This window comes from Pinus tabuliformis, chromosome 1_1 (assembly GCF_031772625.1).
Source record: "Pinus tabuliformis cultivar Carrire ecotype Pingquan chromosome 1_1, CPIR1, whole genome shotgun sequence".
NCBI lineage: Eukaryota > Viridiplantae > Streptophyta > Pinopsida > Pinales > Pinaceae > Pinus > Pinus tabuliformis.
This window is the reverse complement of record NC_142297.1, coordinates 546,109,954-546,115,374: the sequence shown is the minus strand read 5'-3', so window position 1 is coordinate 546,115,374 and position 5,421 is coordinate 546,109,954.

The following is a 5,421-nucleotide window of genomic DNA, read 5'->3' as shown; positions in this document are numbered from 1 at the left end:
AATCAAACAAGTGCGCCCATATTTACATTCAACTCAGAACAAATTCGGATTCCAATATAAAGCTCTGACTAAATAATGCCATAGCGAATACTTATTAGAACTGCACTTTCTAACATATCACAACAGCGCAAGGAATCCATTATAAATCTGGATATGCTAACAAAAGTGATTACCTCAACAATGCCTCTGCAATTCACCCATTGACTCTACCTGCACACAAGTCGAGGTGTAACCATTTCTTCATGATTTGCGCCTTTGATTTCTTTAAATATTTGGACAGTGATATGCACGAGGCTTCTGCCAGCAATTCTATTCCTTTGCAAAATTCTTTACATATACTCCGGTAAACTGCGTCTTTCCAGACCAGATCAGCTCAGGGTTATGCCATTCGATCAATTTACATCATCAGCGTTCAACTCCGGCAAACGCATTAACTTTCTGGTTCCATACCCCAACAGATCGATTTTTAAAACTGTGCTCAATTGAATAAGTCAACAAATGCATTCATTCTAAGTTTAATGACAGTGTCCAGTAAATACAAACTCATGAATCCAATTTGGAATAATCATTACAGCAAGCACCAATTAATCACTACGGCAACCCCTTAATCGATCTTGAGATACATCGATCTTTCACAGCAATGATTTTAACTGCATTCAACGTACTCAATTTCTAGCAACATAACTCTGCACCCATTTTTCTGCGCCCAGATTTTGGAATTGTTTTCTTATTGAAATTAATTCACTGCATTAACTAATAGCATTAACCTTTGTACAATTGCATATAGGAATCGAATCAATTGAAACTTGTCTCCTCCATCTGCAAGTTGTGTGTCGATTGCACAATATCGACTATTCAAATCTTTTAATCGATTTCACAAAATGCCATATCGTTTTCTGAAGCGCTTCCCAATATACATCTATGCAATGCTGCAAATATTCATATATATATAACCTGCCAATGTGTTGTACAAACAGTGAAATCGACTTTTCCAAACTCAAATGCCGGAGTCACATATTTGCTGTACTGTTCAAACTATGTTAATATATCAATTTCAATGAACTTCCGCTGGTCTGGAAATCTTCCGCTGTATATGCTCCATAGCCCCTTCATTTGTGTATAAAACCACCCGGCATGATGAACACGGTCGTTTTAATTAAAGGTGGCAAATGCAACAGAGATTTGGTCGATTAAGACAGAGCATGCACATAAAAAATTCCAACACAGACTACTTATACCAACATCCTGTAGAACGGTAGCAAAGGCACAGCAAACAACAATTCCACCAATATCTTTATAACCCGACTGTGGACGATGGTCTTGCCACGTCTAATAACCAGTTACATTAAGAGTTCAGGGTTACCTCTTTAATTGGCCACCTTTTTCGTGAGGCACCCGCTTTCCTGTAGATGACTGTGTTCCTGTAGACTGCGTTCCTGTAGACTGCGTTCCTGTAGACTGCGTTCCTGTAGAACTGCGCTCCTGTAGGACTGCGTTCCTGTAGAAGCAGTGCGCAATTCTCGGGGAGGACTGTAGTTCTGCAATGGCATTAGAGCTTTCTGTAGCAATCTTGATGGCGGCTGCTCTTGTGCTAATAAAAATCACCAACGAAATCCACACTTCCAGTTGTGTGCAAGTTGACTAACAGCTGAGCGCTTATTAATTTCTGCATGACTGCTGGTGGAGTGAGGTGGCAAAGACGTGCTGGCCCATGCAACTGTTCATGAACTGCAGTGGTCACTGATTGTTCTCTGCTTGAAATTACGTCCATCAATCATGCTGCAGTTTAAACGGTCACCACTACCTGATTTCAATTTTTTTCTTGAGACACGTGTGCTCAGCCACCCACCGAGTGCTATGGAACTGGATGACGGTGGTCAGTCAGCTAGCCACCAATTCCTTTAATCCCGACCATCTCATTGTTCATGCAGTTTACGAATTACATTCATGCAAACAGAGGAATAGGTTTTGTCACGTACCTGAAGCCAAACGGCTGCTTGTGAAGCGTGTTGCTGCTGCATGCTCTGATTTTCATTTGCTGCATGTATGGTGGCTTGAATGATGATTTATGGCTGTTTTTTCTCGTGCAGGTGCCCTCTAGACGGATCTAAGCTGCACGCGTTCATTTCCACGTTCAACTCTGCCCGCTCAAGCTGCTGCTGCTGCATGGTCACAACCAGAACTTCTTTTTGCCATTTCTCCCAAACGGTAGATCGGTTTGATCTGAAACTCGGTGAGCATGTTCCTACCATCCTTATGCATCTCCCATAGCAAATTCGTGATCAATGGATGCACGGATTTCGAGAAAAATGGAAAATGGCTGAAGATTTCAGAGCTCGATTTCTCGGAAACCGTGCATCGGAATCGGCTAAAACTGCTTGGGTAGGCTACTATCACCCACGTGCATCTCCCCATGAAGCAGGTTTTAAAACGGATGCACGGATATGGAGAAAATGCAAAAATGGATGATGGTGATGGAGGCTGATTTCTTGGAAACCGTGCACCGGAATTGCATGAAACTGCTCAGGCATGTTGTCATCAACCTTGTACAATTCCCCATAAAACGGTTTGTCAAATGGATGCATGGTTTTCAAGTTATGGCATAAACAAATTCTGCTCTATGGATTTTTGCCTCAAGGCTTTTTGCATGTGCTTGCATGGGATGACAAAATGAATTTTGGCTGTGATGCAGGTATGGAGCTGATGGAGGAGGAGTTGGAAGATTGCATGAGGGCTTCTGGACCCTTGAGGAAGCTACCATGCTTGCCAAACCACTTTTTGAAATGCATGCCTAGTTTCCCACAATTTCTACAGGAAGTTCCTGTAGAAGCACAACGAGAAGCACAAGGAGGTGAAAAAATGATGGAGAAAGGCAAGGGATGGACACACAAGTGCTTGTAGGCCTAATCAACAGATTCCCACCATTAGATTCACTTTTGAAATTGTATTTGGCTTGTCCAAAGGTTCTACAGGATGTTTCCTGTAGAAATACAGAGCTTCCTGTAGAAGACACAGTTTTGAGAAAATAAGCATAATGACATGAAAAAAATGATGGAAAAGGGGTGAGGAATGGAAACATGGATGTGGGTAGGCCTCATGGACATATTCCAAGCCTTCAGGTCCTCCTCGGAGATCAATTTGGCTTTTTTGTAAGCTTCCTGTAGAAGATACGAAACTTCCTGTAGAAGGCACAAAAACTCCTTTGTCTTTGTTTTGAGTGATCCACCTGACCTACAATGTCCTTCTTGCAACCTGCAATGTCACTGCTGCAACATGAAATTATTCAATGGAGATTAGCTTTTTATTTTTTCTTTTTTCTTTTTCTCTTTTTTTTTTTGAAAAACAACTAGGGCGCCTCATGGAGGTTTTCACCCTAATTGCCTGCCCTGGGCGCCTCCAAGGGAGGTTTTCACCCAGAGATCTTATTCTCTTTTCTCTATTTTTTCCCAACCCATTGACCGCCTCATGGAGGTTTTCAATCAATGAGCCAATCTAAGGCGCCTCCGAGGAGGTTTTCACCTTAGATTTTTGTTTTTTCTCTTATTTTCATTTTTTTTCATTTTTTTACTTTTTTTTTCATTTTTTTTCTACCCTGCCCTACTTGAAAAACAAAATCATTTTCAAGTATAAGAATACTTCCAATGGAGCCATGTGCACATCGAGATTAGAGACAAGATGATGTAAAGGCTCGGAATGCATGCTTTGACAACTATCCAACTTTCAGAGACAACATGATCTGACTTTGAAAGCACAAAACATAGCTGAGGAGGAGAGTACTGCTGCAACTTAGTGACCTTCTGAAACCATATCTCAATATAGCTTTGATATCCTTGGTCATCTTGCTGATTTGGATCATTCTTCATGTCACCTTCTATCATGACCTTCTGATCTTCCTCTTGTTGTTGATTTTTCTCTGGAATACATGGAGGATTTGATGGTAACCATGAGGGAACTCTCTCGATCTCTGATTCTGATCTCTTTTCTTCATCAAGTGCAGCCCTTGGTTCTTTGATCTCCTCTTTTGAATCTTCTTTTGCTGGATGTGATCCTTCAATGCTTTCAAGATGATCTCTTTTTTGCATTACTTTTCCTGAGCTTTGGTGAACATCATTGAGCTCACGAGGAATCATTTGCACATGTTGTGCCTCAGATTTGCAATGGGGTTGAGCTGCTCCATTGCATGGTTTTGGAAATGGAGGTATGGGTAGCTGAGTGGAGGTGTGAAATTGAGATGGAGATGGATGGCATTGTGGTTGGGTAGGCATTTGGGGTTGCCTTGGTGGAGGAGGAGGCGATGGTTGTGGATGAGCAGGTGGTGGAGGAAAATGAGTGGGATGAGAGTTGTATTGGGGCCTCCACCCCTGATAAGGTGCATTCCACTGAGGCTATGGCTGAGCATAAGAGTGAAATGAATGAGCAACTGGTTGGGCATAATATGGATCTGTGAAGGAACAAGGAGGATATGACCAAGGAGGAGGTGTAGACCAGGAAGGATGAGCAGGGGGACCCCAAGAAGGCATGAAGGTGGCTTGGTAAGGGTCATAATAGGTCTCGGGTGTCCCTTGTAGTTCCTGCTGGTAGGGTACGGGTCCATGTGGCCTCCTTTGGTTCATATAATAGAGTGATTCAGTGGCTCCCTTGGCTCTTTGATATGTAGCTTTGATTCTGGGCAAGGAAGGGCACTGATCTGTAGGATGGTATTCTTCACAGATGAAACACACTTCTAGAGAGTGCATTGGACATTCGTTCCAAGGATGCTTTCTAGTGCACCTAGGACAAAAAATGGCCAAAGCCCTCTTGGCTTCTTCTTGCTTCTTTTGGATCCGCAAGGTATCCAGTTGCATGGAAAGAAACTACCTCATATCACTCTTGAAACCTTCGATCTGATTTTCAAATTCATCTTTGGACAAGGGACTGCTCCAATCATTTCTGCTTGTAGCCATTTGCTTCAGAGGAGTGTTTTTTTCTTCTTCTCCCCTAGAGGTTCTTCATATATGTCTTGATGTCCACCCAGGGGTTCTTTCATCACAGCCATCGAAGAAGAACGTTGGCTATGTGAAGCAGTGGGGGGGTTGTGCAATCATTTTTCTAACTTATCTCTACTCCTACAAAGCATGAAATGAAATCTTTTTGGTTGATTTTTGCTTTTTTCTACTTCTACTTGCAAAATTGAAATAAATGGAACTACAACTAGCTAGCTTGCGAAAATGAAAATGCGGAATTGAAATGAAAGCAGGAAAGGACTAATCTATTTTGCTCAAATCAAATTGCAAGAATGAAATGCTAGGCTACGCTTGTGAAATTGAAATGCTAATCTACGCTTGCAGAAATGAAATTGCGGAATTGAAATGCTAATCTATGAAAGCAGGAAATGCTAATCTATGAAAGCAGGAAATGTCTATGCTACTTTTGCAGAATGGA